The sequence below is a fragment of the Pteronotus mesoamericanus genome, unplaced genomic scaffold (genome assembly GCF_021234165.1).
Source record: "Pteronotus mesoamericanus isolate MK-2021 breed Mesoamerican mustached bat unplaced genomic scaffold, CSHL_Meso_final scaffold_54, whole genome shotgun sequence".
Taxonomy (NCBI): domain Eukaryota; kingdom Metazoa; phylum Chordata; class Mammalia; order Chiroptera; family Mormoopidae; genus Pteronotus; species Pteronotus mesoamericanus.
Genome location: NW_026555321.1, coordinates 73,021,356 through 73,038,868, shown reverse-complemented (window position 1 = coordinate 73,038,868; position 17,513 = coordinate 73,021,356). Strand labels below are relative to the sequence as shown.

The following is a 17,513-nucleotide window of genomic DNA, read 5'->3' as shown; positions in this document are numbered from 1 at the left end:
CATAATAGGTAAATGTTTTGTGGTATAATTTAAAGGGTCTACAAATCAAAAATTATTCTCATTGCCCAAAATTCTGTTAAGAAAACATTCATTTGCATATGTTATCTGATCCTCACGGTAGAATCAGGCAACAGAGGGAGAGGCTGCTGGACAGATATTTCAAAGGAGAATGAGAGGGACCAGGAAGTGAGGGGAGCCACAGCAGGCGCTCTGCTGGGGAGCACTGAGCAGCTCCAAAGAGGCTGAGAACTTGGCCCTGGAAGGCAAGGGGCACAGAAGGTGCAGAGAGTAAAAGGAGGAGCAGGCTGCCATGCTTCTTTATTTACCCAGGATAAATAAAACCTGCCCCACTATGTCTCCCAGGCTGGCCTGGGATGCCAATGTGCAATTGGGCAATTATGTTCTCATTTTCAACTTTTCTCATCACTGCTTTGCAGAGAGAAAATTAGTTCTTTCCAACCTATCTGTATTGTGAATTTTGGTGTTTTTGTTTCTCTGCCAGATACATGTTACCTGACAATCTCCCAACCGTATCATTAGGATATGAACTTTATAGCAAAAAAAATCAAGTAGCATCCAAGTTGTGTCTTTTGCAGCAGAGTTAAGTCATCATCTGTTGATGCTTTTTTTCCCTCATGTCTGCTCAGACTTTCAGAAGCAAACACCTTCTGTTTATGCAATGAGAGGATGGGCTGTGGGAATGACACCATGGGGTTTTTATTACTATTATTATTGTGTTAACTCTTTTATTTATGTAGAAAGCTTAGAATTTGTTTTCCTCAGCTTAATGTCTTAGGAAATCAGACCAAGAAACTCTAAGGGCCACAGATGGCATTTGTTGATTTCCATTTGCATACATAAAAGTTTTATGAGAATAACACACATATTAGGTGGGCATTCTTTGGGTTGAGTGCTAAGACCTGGACAAAAATCCTAGAGAATGCTTTTTGAGGGATTCTAAAACCAGTTTGCAAATAATGTGGCAAAATGAATTTTGTATATTTGATTATGTTTATGTAAATAATCCAAAACCATAAAAGAATACTCTGGTACTATGAGAAAACTGATGACTCCATTTCTGCTGGTGCCCAAACCTTCAGCCTCCTAGAGGCCATTTACTGTGGTACAGCTGGCTGCTGGAGGCCGGGGCTCTTTGGATTTCTGTTTTATGTGCTATTTGAATGTAATATGTTTGGTCATGCCTTCTGCCTGTCTAGGGAGGTCAAACTTTAGCACCTTGGCATATACAAAATTTGCCTGGCACTTAGAAGGCCTAGAAGTCTAAAACACAAAGCTGTGCTCAATAACCAGCTCTGCAAACAACCACTATAGTCACCAATAAAATAGCCCTTTATTTGTGACTAGTGCAGAGACAGGGCTTTTGATCAGTCACATGTAGGTCTTTTCCACCAGATCCTCAATGATAACTGGCAATATTTATCAGTGTTATCATCTCCAAAAAAGAGATATAGCTGGTTATACATACAAATGCATGTGTTTGTATATGTGCTTATGTTCCACTAGACTCAAAGTGCTTCTGTGAAAAACTCTCACCTCTTCACTTTAGCATCTTCCGCACTGCATGGAAGGATAGCTTTGCTTGTCCTGCAGCACGGATGGGATTCCTGTGGCCCTGTCCACTGTCCTCTTTCAGTACTGGCCACCTAAGGCATTTCCACAGAACCCAAGGCTCCAGAAAACCCGTTTTGAAAACTAAAGAAGGAAGTGAATCCACTATGGAGATCAAGAGAGATTTTTTTTTTAGAAGATCACACCTGACCTCCCACTGCTCTTTATAGCTGGTGAATATTTTGTAGACGACAGGAAATGAGCCATGGCTAGAGGCTGTGACAGGGTGACCACATGTAAGTCAACCACTGACAAACTTCTACCTAAAAGTATGAAATTTAAACATGAGAATGCTTGGACCATATATAAAACTTATCTGAACCTATGTCATAATATCATCAGTGTATTTTTATATGTAGACTAAGTATTCTAGTGGTTGAATTTTGCCTTGCTGACCAGGAACCATTGTAGACATGTCTTCTGTGAAAAGTGTTGAATATATGCCATAGTATTAGTCATCATTAAATAAGCCCCTACTAGGTGCTATATATATTTAAATCCTAATCTTGACTTTTATCAGCTATACTACCAGAAGAATAGTGACAGAACTGGGATCTGAATCCAAAACATGACCTACAGATTTTCGTGCTGGCCGTCCCACTGGCCATTACTTGCAGTCAGTGGTGGCCCAGGTGGCAGTGCAGCAGCACAGAGCCTGGTGCACACTGCCCCTTAGCTGCAGCATCAGGAGCAGCAGAAGCACCACTGCCGTCACAGCCCCTGCACTGGTGCCACCACCCTCCATCCCTCTGTTCTGCCTCCCTTCCCTTGCACCGCAGCTGATTGGCTGACTGAAGAACAGATTGCTGAATTCAAGGAAGCTCTTTCCCTGTTTGACAAAGATGGTGCTGGTACCATCACAACAAAGGAAGTTGACACTGTCATGAGATCACTGGGTCAGAACTGAACAAAAGCCGAATTGCAAAATATGATCAGGGAAGTGGATACTGATGGTAATGGCACCACTGACTTCCCAGAATTTTTTATTATGATAGCTAGGAAGATGAAAGATACAGATAGTGAAGAAGTAATCCACCAGGCATTCCAAGTCTTTGACAAAGATGGCAATGGTTATATCAGTGTGGCAGAACTACCTCATGCCATGACAAACTTAGGAAAAAAACTAATAGACAAAGAAGTAGATAAATGCATGTGTTTGTATGTGTATATACGTTCCACCATCTCAGAAAAGCAGATATTGATGGAGCTGGACAAGTCAACTATGAATAATTTGTATAAATGATAACTGCCACCGGAAGACCTACTTTCAACTCCTTGTTTCCCCTCTAGAAGAATCAAATAGAATATTTTACTTACCTCTTGCAAAAAAAAAATCATTTACTCATTCTGTTTCTATATAGCAAAACTGAATGTCAGAAATACCTTCTGCATGTATTGGTTGGTGGTCCTGTTCCCTAAAGATCAAGCTACACATCAATTTTACAGTATAAATACTTGCACTACTTTAATGATAAGGAAGCACTCAATGGACTCCTTCCAGTTTCACTTGCTAATGATGAATACATTATTTGGACTGGCCAGTTTCTCATGCATGCAGGTTGACAATTGAACACAGTAAGGCGTTTGTATTAAAAACAAAAAATGAAAAAACAAATTCAAGACCTATCAAATGGGTTCTAGTTCACTTTGTTAGTATAAACTGTCATAGGTGGTTTACTGAAAGCAAACACATTTAAAATTGGTTTACCTTAGGATGTATGTAGAAAAATGGGTGAAGGATTAACTGTCTAGACATAGCTCTAGACTAGCAGGATGGTCCTCTTCTGCTTCCATGTGCCCTGACCCATGGTGAAGCTGACACATGCTTGTGACATGTCCATGTGTAGGTTTAGTGTTGTCTTCATTGTACTGGAGCAACAGGGGTGTCAGGCTGTCACCATTTACACAAGGTTTTTTTTAAGATTTTATTTATTTATTTTTAGACAGAAGAGAAGGGAGGGAGAAAGAGAGGTAGAGAAACATCAATGTGTGGTTGCCTCTCACACACCCCTTACTGGGGACATGGCCTGCAATCCAGGCATGCACTCTGATTGGGAATCAAACCGGCAACCCTTTGGTTCACGGGCCGGCACCCAGTCCACTGAGCCACACCAACCAGGGCTACACAAGTTTTTAAAAATAAACTTTAACTAAGGGAGCATCTTTGGATTCTCTGTTTTCAGAAACCTTCTGAACTATGACTTGGAGCCAGCAGAGATAGACAGTGGCCATGGACTTCAGCACAACCATCAACATTGCTGTTCAAGAAATTACAATTTGCATCCATTCTGGGTTGTAAATGCTAGTCATTTTATTTTTTTTTCCAATAAAAAGTCCATTAACTTGGACTAGCTGGGTAGCTCAGTTGGTTGCAGGTTCAGTTCCCTGTCAGGGCACATACCTGGGTTGCAGGTTTGATTCCTGGTCAGGGTGCCTACAGGAGGCACCAAACAATGTTTCCCTCTTATATTGATGTTTCTCTCTCTCTCAAATCAATAAACATACCCATGGTGGGTATTAAAAAGAAAAAACCATTAACTAAAAGAAAAAAACATGGCATACCAACTAAGGTTGTGGTTTAAAAAGATGGAATCAATTATTTTAATATTAACTATTTGTCATATATAACTCTTATATGATAAATAAACATTTACCTAATCAAAAGTTCAGTCCTTTATTTTGAGACAAATCATATAATTGAAAATCCCACATCATATTTAGAAACCAGTATCAATCAATGATTTATCAATAATGTTAACTTCTATAAAATTTTTAATAGGTTATTTTTTATTGTATTTTCCCCTTACCATTTGTCCTCCTTATACCCTCTTCCACCTCTACCCACTCCTCTCCTCCCACAATCACCACACTGTTGTGTGTCCATGAGTTCTTTTTCTTCCACTTGCCAACTGCCCCCTGCCAGAGCTGTCAGCCTGCTTTCTATCTGAGTTTGTCTCTATTTTGCTTATCAGTTCAATTTGTTCATTAGAGTCCACATATGAGTGAAATCATATGGTATTTGCCTTTCTCTGACTGCTTATTTCACTTAGCGTAATGTTCTCCAGGTCTATCCATGGTGTTGCAAAGGGTAAAATCTTTTTTCACCGCCAAGTAGTATTCCATTGTATAAATATCCCAAAACTGCTGCTTCTAAATGTTGGCTATTGTAAATAATGCTGCAATGAACGTGGGGTATATACATTGTTTCAAATTAGTTTTCATGTTTCTTCAGATAAACTCCCAGAAGTGTAATTGCTAAGTTTCATTTTTAATTTTCTGAGGAAATTTCATACTGTTTTCTACAGTGGCTGCCCCAGTCTGGATTCCCACCAACAGTGTACTAGGGTTCCCTTTTCTCCACATCATCACCAGCACTTATTGTTTGTTGATTTACTGATGGTAGCCATTCTGACAGGTGCGAGGTGATATCTCATTGTGATTTTAATTCACATTTCTCTAACAATTACTTCTATAAAAATTTTACTATTTTAATTCAGAAATTAATTAAAATGTCCTACAATGGCAGTAATTACTGGGCATTATTTAGTATATGGCAATTTCTTGTAACAAAGGTTTATAAACTTAAAACAAAGATTTGCTAAATAGATTTGCTAGTAATTAATGAATTTTATCACCCCAGCTTACATTGTAGGAAATATCATGGATCCATTCAAAGCCCAAATAATAATAGCAGTGCAAAATTAATAAATAAGAGGTCAGAAATCTAAATATCAGAACTGAGAAAGGATCAATGTGAATATAAACAAAAGCTATATATAGGCAGATAACTCATCAAAGTCTTAAGTCAGAGTAATGTTAAAAGACAAAGAGTTCTGTCCTTTGAGGGGTATGGAAGGTAGGCTACCTCCGCTTCCATTGAAGGAAATTATCCAAAGCTTAGCTTGGGAAACATTAGGATCACATTGCCATTGTATGGATTGTCAAAGTAAAATAACAATTATAATTTACTAATAATAACTATTCTTGTTGTTATTATATGGGTATAGGAATTAGGGTCCAGTATGTATATATATCAAGAAACTTTTTACAAAACATTTCATACCCTTCCTGGTATTTTCTGTTCTATTCTCACTTATTCTTTTCTGTTTTTTTTTTTTAAGTAATGATGATGACTCTCAGAACTGATTCATGACCCACAAAGGGGTTGTCACTCACAGTTCGAAAATGCTGTTCTAACTCGTAGGTACAAAGAACAGACTGATGGTTGGATGCCGGAAGGAGCATTAGGGAACTGGGTGAAAATATTGAAGGGATTAAGAAGTACACATTTGTAGTTACAAAATAGTCATAGGGATATAAAATACCCCATATGGAATACAGTTGATAGTATTGTAATAACTATGAATGATACCATATTGGTACTGGAAATATTGGGGGAGAACACTTTGTAAAGTATATATTGTCTAACCACTATGCTATACCCCTGAAACTAATACAGAATAATACTAAATGTCAACTGTAATTAAAAAGTAAAAATTAGAGAATCAAGATGGCAGAGGAGCAAGTGGAAGTCACACTGACCTGCTCCCAGGACCAACCTGGAATTACAATTAAATTGTGGAAAAATCACCTGGAACAAACAACTGAACAATAGCGAGACAGGAGCTTTAAAACCTTGGAGACAGACAAATCAGCTTTAGCACAACCTAACTGGTAAGGAGTGCAATAGAGATTCAAGAAAGCAGGCGGGGCACCGACGGGTAGCAGCACCAGAAGGATATTGAAAGGACCAGTTGGATCCTCCTGAGAAGACTGGGGTCTAAACCAAAAGCAGGGATCTCCAGCCTACAGCACCAAAAAGTACACAGAAAACAGCCAGCTGCGGAAAGCAGCAGGGTTGCTTTCTGCCAGAGACAGGCAGCTAGAGATGCAAAGAGCTGTTTAAATGCCAACGAATAAATTTTTATTTGCAGTCCCTTACCCTGGGCTCCAGCAAACGTGGGAGCAGAGTAGGCTGGAGATGCCTGAGGAGAGACTGGGGAAGAAGGCTTTGGAGAGAGAATGGAGAGAGAACTGAGAGTGTGGCCAGCGGATTCTCAGTGCTGACTCATCTCCCATTCGGCAGCAGCCACCTTGCTCAAGCAGAGACCACTGCCCCTGAGTGGCAGCAGCGTCAGAGGACCTAATAGCCCCACCCCCAGGAAGGACTGTGCCCCACCCTGAACTGTCTAAGGCGACCTGCTGAGTGCAGAGTGACTAGATTAACAGCTGAAGGAGACAGCCACAAACAGTAGATTCCTGGAAGTCTCCAACAGACTGCCTAAGGCCAGACAGGGTCAACATCTGACATCAGAGGCAGATCCAGAAAGTAAAAACAGCAGTCTCCTACCATAGAAGTTCACACCACAAAGTCAGGAAGTCAAGACAGATCAATTTAAGAAGCAGGAGCAAAAACAAAGAGTCTCACAAATAATGGGAAGACAAAGAAATACCCCCCAATTGAAGGGAAAGGAGGAATCCCCACAAAGAGAACTAAATGAAATAGTGGTAAATAAACTATCAGATATTGAGTTCCAAACAATGGTTCTAAGGAAGCTCAATGAGCTCAGTGAGCTCAGAGAGAATTACCGAAAGCTAAAGAGAAACTACGAAGACTTACTGCAAATTATATCAGCATGAAAAAGGACATAGAAACTATCAATGAGACAAGAGGAAATGAAGAATACAATTTCTGAATTGAAGAACACAGTAGAAGGAATCAAAAGAAGCCTAGATGAGGCCGAGGATCGAATCAGTGAGCTGGAGGACAAGATAGAGAAAGCTCCCAGAAAGAGCAAGGAAATGAAAAAAGACTCAAAAACAATGAAGAAGCATTGAGGAAAATGCAGGACAACCTGAAAAGTAATAATATCCATATAGTAGGGATACCAGAAGGAGAAGAAGAGGAGCGAGGGATAGAGAACCTGTTTGAAAAAGTCATGATGGAAAACTTCCCTAATTGGAAAAGAGAAAAAATTACACAAGCCCAGGAAGCAGAGAAGGTCCCATTCAAGAGGAACCCAATGAGGCCCACTCTAAGACACATCATCATTAAATGGTAAATATCAAAAACAAAGAGAGAATCCTGAAGGCAGCAAGGGAGAAAGAGGTAGTAACATGTAAGGGAGCCCCTGTATGCCTAGCCCAGTATGAGACGTTTCTGACGTCGCAACAGAAACACTACAAGCCAGAAGGAAGTGGCAAGAAATATTCCAAGTCATGAAAAGCAAAGGCCTGCAACCAAGACTACTCTACCCAACAAGGCTCTCAATTAAAATGGAAGGTGAAATAAGGAGTTTCCCAGACAAAAGGAGGCTAAAAGAATATACCTCCACCAAACCAGCACTGCAAAATATGCTAAAGGGACTGCTTTAAGATGAAAAGAGTCTAGGTTCCTACAAGTACCCAGTTCCTTTCACAGTTACCAATACTTGATATTACCAATATTTTTAATACATGTTAATCTGATTGTGACAATGATGTGTTGTTTTAATTGTTTCTTATTATTTGTTGAAACTAAACCTGTTTTTGTATATTTCTTGCCTATAAAAAGAAATATACAAAAAAAGAAAAAAACTATTAACCCTTTTTTAGATTTGTGGCAAATACTTTCCCATTCTATTCCTTGTCCTTTAACTTATATATATATATAAGTTAACTATATATGTATATAACTATATATATATATCACTATATAGTCTTAAATGTTTAATATATTCATATTGTTAGTATTTTACTTTATAGCTTCTGGATTTGAATATTTTACTTCAGGGTAAGAAAAATATTAGTTTGTATTTTCTGCTAAAACTCCTTAGATTCTACATATTGATTTTTAACTCACCTGAATATTTGTTGTATAATGTGTGAAATAGGGCTCTATATTTGTTTTATTTCAAGTAATAGTGGTCCACGCACCTTATTCATTGAATAAGCCTTATTTTCCCCATTGATTTGAAATATCAATTTAATCATATATTACTTTGTTAGACAGATATACATGTTTGTTTCTAGAATGCTCATTATATTTCATTGATCTGCTTGGTTATTTCTGTGCTGGTGTCATGTTTTAATTGCTGAGACTTTATAATGGACTTAAATTTTTTAATATTTTATAATTGACTTTGACATTTACAAAATAAATAAAATCAATCTGCATTTAAGAAAGAAAGAAAGAATGAAAGAAAGAAATAGATGGAACTCCTACCTTTTGCGACAACATGGATGGAACTGGAGAATATTATGCTAAGTGAAATAAACCAGTTGGATAATGACAAATACCATATGATCTCACCTATAAATGGAATCTATTCAACAAAATAAACTAACGAACAAAATAAACCACAGGCATGGAAACATGGAGCAGACTGAAAGAGACCAGAGGGGATGGGGAAGGAAGATAATGGTGGAAAGAAGGAAAAGGGACTAAACAAAGAACATGTATGAATAGACCCATGGACATGGACAACAGAGTGGGAATTGACTGTGGGTGTGGGGGGTAGGGGTGGGATGGGTGGGGAGGTCGAAGGGGGAAAAATTGAGACAACTGTAATAGAATAAACATGACTTAAAAAAATAAGTAAAGTAAAAATTTAAAAAAAAGAAAAGCACTGTTCTAAGGAACTCTTCTTCATAGATAGCTGCCACTAACTTTAGGTACGACTTGCTTAATAGGGGCTTGAATAACAGAGACTGGGATACACAGTACTCACTGATGCTTTTTATGTAATAATTCATGTATATAGACAACAGCAAAAGAATTCCCCAACACTTTTAATTTATAATCCACCACCAGGGGAATTGTTTTTAAATTTGGGTTTTTAGTTTTGCCAACATCAGAGAACTTTCTGGTTGCTAACTTTACCATTTTAATCTATTATTTTGTAGTATTTCCTTATTTATCTTTCTCCTACATCCCATTGGTATAGTAACTACTTACTTCCAATAGTAAATACAGTTTAGTTTCTCTCAATTTAAACTGTTTTTTCTGCCCAGGCTGGTGTGGCTCAGTGGACTGACCCATGTGAACCGAAGTGTCACTGGTTTGATTCGCAGTCAGGGCACATGCCTGGGTTTCAGGCCAGGTCCCCAGTTGGGGGCACATGAGAGGCAACCACACATTGATGTTTTTCTCCTTCTCTTTCTCCTTCCCTTTTCCTTCTCTCTAAAAATATAGATAAATAAAATCTAAAAAATAAAAAATAAACTTTTTCCTGCTGACTAAGGTTCCAAACCTCTATGTCTTCCCTCTCCTTTTCAGATCACATTACATTTACTTTTAAAGAGCATGTATGCATTGGCTCTGAGTGTTTTTAGCTCCACCCCTCATGAAAAACCTGGACCGTGTATTGAATTATACAACCTGACTGAATTAGTTTCGTAGGACTTCTGTAACAAAATACCACAAACTGGGTGGCTTAAAACAACAAATTTATTCCCTCACAGTTCTGGAGTCCATCAGGGTGTCAGCAGGCCCACACTCCCTCCAAGGGCTCTAAGGCCCCCATTCCTAGTTTCTGGTGCTTACTGTCAATTCCTGGAATTCCTTGGCTGCTAGGAGCACCACCCCAATCTCTGCCTCCGTTGTTACAGCGTCCCTCTGTGTGTGCCTCTGTGCTTCTCATGGCCTTCTTATGTGGACACCAGATTAGAGTCCACCTTAATCCAATATGACCTTATCTTAATTATATCTGCAAAGACTTATTTCCAAATAAGGTCACCTTCTGAGGTTCTGGATGTACATGAATTGTAGGGGGACACTAGTCAATCCAGAATGCTGACTTTCCAAAAGGATTAGACATTTATCTAGTAATGTAACTTGTAGATGAGTCACCAGCACCTGCAGGGATGGAATTAATGGACTTTTAAGAGGAAAGAATGCACTAACTTCCAACAGGAAGTTGTAGGAATAAAGTTCTTCAACCTCTAAAATTATATACTACTTAATAATTCTGCTCCAAACTCTGTAATTCATATGAAAATATTGTCATTTATATAGAATCATATAACTTACAAAACACTTTCACATGCATTCATAACTTCATGACTACAGCCTATTCATGTAAATAAAATCGTCCTGATTAGCCCTTCACACATGAAGAAACTTTGACTCCACGTCTTGCCTCAGGTCATGCAGTTGATCTAACACAGACCCAGGAAGAAGGTCCAGTCTTCTGACTCCTAATCCAGCATTCTCTATATTGCCAAATTGAACTGTTTTATGTGAAGGTGTTTAAAGCAATAGCTGTCAACTCCAGGCTGAGAGAGGAGGTCTACATGGGATTAGAGACCACTTCAGCATCACCTGTGAGGTCTTTTTCAACTAACTGCGTCCACCCACCCAGAACCTCTGAATAGCGTTGAAAAACCCCACAAGGCCTAACAACCTGCTCCATTTCCAGAACTGAGATCCATAGGTTAAAAATCTAGGGAAGAGCCTCTGAATGCATTTGTGTCTGAGGACAGAGCTTCTCCAGCTTAAATGTGTGTATGAATGCCTCAGGAATCTTGTGAAAACAGACTGATTCAGCAGGTCTGAGTTGGGCCTGATATGCTGCATTTCCAGTAAGCTCTCGGGTGCTGCTTCTGGTTCGAGGACCACACTCTGATTGACGAGGTTTTAATTAAGTAGACTTCATGATAGAAGTGACTCTATATGGATAATGGGATGTGTCTGTGTGACTGTAGAAAATGTCCCCATCAAGCAGCTGTAAAAAGCAGGATCCCTCTGTCTAGTAAATACCTCCTCAGTCCCTACTAAGTACAGAAGCACTGGAGCCCATTAAAATCATGGTCCCCAATTGCTGCTGTCAAAAGGAGCCAAACCGGACTCCATTAAAGGCCCTTGTTTGTGATGCTTGGCTTTCTGCCATGAAGAGCACCTGTCATCCCTGTGACAGAAGCCCTTCAGGAAGCGGTGGCTGCTTGCTGGCCCTGGGACAGCACGGCAGCCCTCGCCTACAAGCAAATGTAAAGTGGATCACAAGTTGTCTTCAGTGGCCACTGGCCTTGGCTCCCATTGAACATTTCCCTCAGCAGAGATGCTGCATTTCAGCAAGCGCCTCACGAGTCTTCTGTTTGCTGGCATGTCTATAATGTGGTCTAATGTGGCATAATGACATTGACCCCAAAGATACTTTTCAGAAGAGGTTTACTGCAGAGATTCATTAAAAGGAAAAATAATGATTGCAGCAGGCCTTTTGTTTCTTTCTTTCTTTGAAGCTGCTGAGACATAGTTTTTAGATATGGGGATAATAGTGGAAATAAATTCTGGCAATTCTGTTAATAGTGATTGATGAGCTGATGAGTCCAACTAAGTGTCCAAGGAACAAAGCCAGTTTTTAATGGCACTTTAATTCAGGAAATTTAGAAGACTTCCTTGCAGAAATTGGAAGTTGGAGTAGGTTGGAGAAATAATTCAACAAATAAGCATGCTTTCAGGGAGCAGCAAGTATAAATGGGCTGTTAAACTTGTCTTTGGCCCATGTGATTTCTGACTGTATACTTAAAGTAAAATTTTATAAAAGAAAATAGTTTTGGCAAATAATAGCGTGTGTGTCTCATAATGTTTTCATGTACAGTAGACTGTTGTTTCACTCCAAGACAGAAATATCTCTATTTCTATTTCAAAACCTAAAGTTCTTATTAGAATATCTATAACATGAGGAAATATTACTCTCAGAGATGAATTATGATGCAAGTCAAGGATCACTTTGGGTTTTCTAGCTGAATGAGATAGCAATGGAGATATGTGAGATCTACTTAATCTCCCTGGTAAACTTAGTCACAAACGTGAGAGATCCTGGACTCTCCATCTCCATACCGAGTAATGTTGAGATTCCACCTCAAAAATATTTTTATAACCTATTCCCCTTTTTACTGCCATTGCAGTAGTAATATCTCTTGTCTTCCATTGCACCCCTACCCCAATCAGTCCCGCACATTGCAGTTAGTGATCTTTCCAAAACGCAGATCTGAGCAGGCCATTCCCTTGCTTAAAATCCGTTGGTCGCTTTTACTCCTCCAGTTTTAGCAAGCACTGAAGTCACCTGAAGGACTTGTTAAAACACAGATTGCTGGACCCCTCCTCAGGGTTGCTGACTCAGTACATCAGAGCAGGGCCTGAGAATTTGCATTTCTAACAAGTTACCACATAAATCGATGCTGCAAATCTGAGGACCACATTTTGGGAAAACTGGTCTTTGAAAGAAAGTCCACCAAACTCTTCATTATCAATGCATTGAGCATTCTTCAGAATTTGACCATTTCTTAATTTCCCAGAAGGGCCCCAACCACACTCACATTTCTGCCTCCACCTGCATCCAATCACACCAAGCTATTCAACTCCTTGAAATCAGGGATGTCGCAAGGATGTGAAAGTTGTGCACTGCACAAACAATGGGTGCATCCTTCATGTTCTTTTCTTTCTCTTGGTACTTCCTGGAGTTAACCCTGGAATCACCATGGATTCTCCATGCCATGTCTCCTTATAGATGTCCCAGTCATGCAAAATTACTTGGAACTTTCTGAGCAAACCATGTTTTGGGCTTTGAAGCCCTTGGCCACCTGTCCTCTCAGCCTTGATCCCCTTTTCTGTGTGGAAATTTCTACGGAGCCTTTAAGGCCTCCCTCTCAAAAAGATGTATGATTCAGATTCTCCTTAGAGCAAAGAAAATATTTTTCCAAGAGGAAAAGGAAGACTGTTATGGAATCTGGATAAACCTGTAAATACTATAGTGTTCAAAACACTAAGTTTTCAAAATCTTTTTCTCCCTGAGGTTCTCATGAGCTATCTTTTGAAAGAACTAGAAAATTGATAAGAAGAAAAAAAGGGAGGGAAGCTTCTTTTGTTCCAGGTCTGCACAAATCTAAGATGTGTATTTATATAGACAAGGTATTTTTAACAAATTATTCTTGTAAATAAATATTAAATGGAATATGCAACATTCTTAAGTTTATACTTTAATGATGTGTTTTATTCCTTTTCTGTAGTGCTCTATTTACTTCTGGCTACATGAAACAGTGATGTATGAATTATATGTATTCTTGTGTGTGAATGTGCACATGCATGTAAGTCATTTTAAATAGATAACCTACACTATTAATTATTTTCAGGGGTTTCACATTTTACTGAACAAACTTGAGTCTACCCAGACTCAAGATCTATACATGGAAATACCACTTCCTTCTCTGGTTGGATTAACTACAGGTTCCAAATCATACTCAGCAAAAAAACAAAAGTGATATAGAATGAACACAGCAATTTCCTTCCATCCTTCCTTCCTTCCTATCCTCACTTGAGGATATCCATTGATTTTAGAGAGAGAGGAAGTGGGCAGGGGGGGGCGGCGCAGAGAGAGAAAGAGAAACATCAGTCGGTTGCCTCTCATATATTCCCCAGGGATTGAACTCCCAGCCTAGGTATGTTCCCTGATGGGGAATTGAACCCACAGCCTTTCATTGTATGAGACAATGCTCTAACAAACTGAGTCACCCAGTCAGGACTACAGCACTTTTCCTTAAGAAAATATACCCTTTTGTGAGGGTAAAGCCCCAGGCTGATAAGCAGTCAAAAGCAAGAGTCTCAAAAAAAAAAAAAAAAAAAAAAAAGTAAAAAGAAAAAAAAGCAATCTTCTCAACATAAGGGGAAAAAAGGATTAAGAAAAAGTATAGAGCTTAAACCTTGGAAAAGATTATGTTACTGGACTGGACTTGAAAAGATTATGTCACTGGTCTGTTATCACAGAATGGGCAATTTATAATATGAATTTCTATTGTTAAAAAATTCTATTAGTGGTTAAACCTCTTAGGCTAACTTTGGGCCATTTGGAAGCATCAGAAAATGACTAAAACCCTGTCTTATTTTTCTTGGGTGATTAAAAAATACTTGGATTCTTCAAGGTCCATTCTCATTTTCTACAGGTTTGTGGACTTCTCCCTTCTTTGGGGGTTGTTTGTTTATTCAAAGTAGATTCATGAAGTGCCTGCTCTGTGTGAGGCACTGTAAGAAATTTTATAGAAGAGATGTAGTCATTACCTTCCATAATTCTAGGATCCTGTTTGAGAAACAAAATTATATAAAATCGTCAAATTATTATTTGAGAAAGTTGTAAGGTTTTATGGATAAAACAGAACTGATCAAAACTCTGGCCAACTTAAGCTAAAAGGGGGGAAGTAAGAGACAACATATTGGGAAGTACTATTCAGGCAGAAACTGAGACCCCCTCACAATGTGAGCGTGTCCCTCCTTTCTGGAACCCTGCTGTTAATGTGACCCCATCCCAGCAACTCCAAAACTCCAGGTCTCTGAGTTGAAACTGCAGATTTCCAGGAGGATGAGAATCTTCCTGGGCCAGCCTGGAGCAGGCATTGTCCCCTCGATCAACATGTCATGGAGCTAAAGTTGCCAGATCAAATACAGAATGCCTGATGAATTTCATATGAATAGCAAATATTTTTTTTTACTATACACTTGTCCTGTAAAAAAAAATTGATTCAAATATAACTGGGCATCTGTATTTTTATTTCCTAACTCTGGCAGTCCTGCATGGAGGAAGCTAAACACAAGCAAGGCTGCCAAAGGAGACCATGTGTGTTCTAGTAACCGCAAGAAGTATCAATGACACCTTCTGTGCACTTGGTCAACCCAGGAAATAAAGACCACAAGCATCCAGAGGGGACAAGCCACCATGTGATCTGGAGGCCCAGGGAGGGCTGCATGGGAAGTGGCAGGATGTGGGCAGATAGAGGACAGTGGAGGAGGTAGAAACTCATGGGGCAAAGGAGAATGAGGAGCAACGTGCCCAGGAAATAGCGAGGGTCCCAGCCTAGCTGGAGGGGAAATTCAAGCCAATTCAACCACCAAGAGTGAGCAATGAGGAAGGAGTAAAATGATGAAACTATCTGAAAAACACATGGAACTAAAAGAGTCTTTACAAGGGTCTCAAAATCAGAATCAGTTACTGATTCCCCGCACTCCATTGGGAATGGATCCAGATGGCATATAATTAACATAAGTTATCCATTTATGTATGGCTTTAGAAAGTAGTATGTGTTGATCTTTATTTTCCTTTTTCTCACCTTCACTTCAGCTCAGCTAAATAGAAGACGCAGCATCTTAGAAGGTAGGCAGCTGTTAAGAGAAGCCCAACTTGGATTCTTCTCAATGCATTTGCACCAAGTATGCACCAAGTAAGAGAACCATCTCTCCTTATGGCCCTCCTAATAACGCCATGCACATGAATGTAGGATGTTGAAACAACCACCATCTAAGCATTGGGATCACACAGAATAAGGAACTGGATTCTTCTTATAGCCCAATAGGAATAGATGTATGAGTTGGGAAGTTCTCAAATAAGTTAATAATTAACATTTTTAGCACTTTATAGCTTGCAAAGTGCTAACATGTGTTTTTATCTTATTTGTTCTTATATTAGAGTTACCTGGAGAAATAGAATCAATAGAATATATAATATATACACATGTACACATACATAAAATAGGTAGGTAGATAGATAGATAGATAGATAGATAGATAGATAGATAGATAGACAGACAGACAAATAGAGTATACAGGAGAGAGAGAGACAGACACCAAGGAGTTGGCCCATGCAATTGTGAGGGCTGGCAAGTCTGAAATACACAGGGCAAGGCAGCAAGCTGGGAGTTTAGGTAAGAATTGATGTTGTAATAATCTATAGTCTGAAATCCACAGAGCCAGCCAGTCAGGCTGCAAACTCAGAGTTTCTCTGTTGCAGTCCTGAGGCAGAACTGCTTCTTCTTTGAGAAACCTGTCTACATTCTTAAGACCTTCTACTATTCCATGAGGCTTACTTGTGTTTTGGACTGCTTTACTCGAAGTCTACTGATTTAAATGTTAATTACATCTAAAATATACCTTCACAGGTATATTTCACAAACACCTAGACTGGTGTTTGATCAAACAATTGGGCACCACCACCTAGGCAAGTTGGTGCATAAAATTAATTATCGCAGTCCTCAATATAATGCTATATAGTATTAATTGTCCACATTATCTAGATGGGAATACTGAGTCCCAGAAAAGCTAAGTCCCATATTATGACCACCTCCCTCTCTAAGCACTTATTAGACTCCCTAAAGATTCTTTTCTGTATCTATAAAATAAGAAATGGAGTATTTCAAAGATTTCTTCTACCTTGAGTGCCCTATGATTTTTTATGGTCTAGGTATCAAGTTAAATGAAATTCTGTTCAAAGGATGCACTCCACGCATCCTCTGCTTGTGTCCTTCCCCCCAGATCTATCACTCATGCACTGAAGAGAAGAGTCTAAGCACTTATGGTGTGTTCTGGGGAGAGGGTCTAAGCAATCCGCAGAGAGGCAAGCCATAGCCCCTGCCCTTCAGAGGCTGGCAGAGGCAGTGACTTCGTGCTCCTCCAAGCTGACCTGATCTGTGTTTCTTTGCTCTCTTATGCAAGGCTTCCAAAGACTTCCGTAAGAGCAAATTAACTAGAAAGACGTTGCCTCGTCATTGGAGTGGGTGTAAGATTAAGGGTCTCTCCATGCCTCTGTTGCTCCCTTCTTGCAGGATTACTATGAATATTGAAGTTCTCTTCACCAGCCTCTGCCTAATGAGTTGTTTCCTAAAATTGAATCCTTTCAAATACAGAAATATATAATGGGTAGTGAAACAAAGCTTGTTTTGGGACATACTGAGAAAATATCAAAGCACTATCTTTAGTCATAAGATAAGCAGAAACTCTCCTCTCAAAGAACTCTTTTTGTATGTGAGAATAAAAAACCAAAAGAAGAATTTGGTAATGTGTAGAACAGGGTTGCTTCACACACACCCCCAAATGAAAGGCATTATGCAGGTTTAGGGCTGAATTAACTTCTGTGTGGATGACT

At 39.2% G+C, this 17,513-nt stretch overlaps 1 protein-coding gene and 1 pseudogene across 1 annotated transcript in view; both read left to right on the top strand.

The window, feature by feature from the left end:
- The window catches only part of LOC129088482 (calmodulin-alpha-like), a 29,439-nt pseudogene extending 26,580 nt beyond the window's left edge, over nucleotides 1-2,859 (top strand).
- KCNB2 (potassium voltage-gated channel subfamily B member 2) overlaps nucleotides 1-17,513 on the top strand; it is a 356,918-nt gene that overhangs the window by 329,754 nt on the left and 9,651 nt on the right. The window lies entirely within an intron of this gene.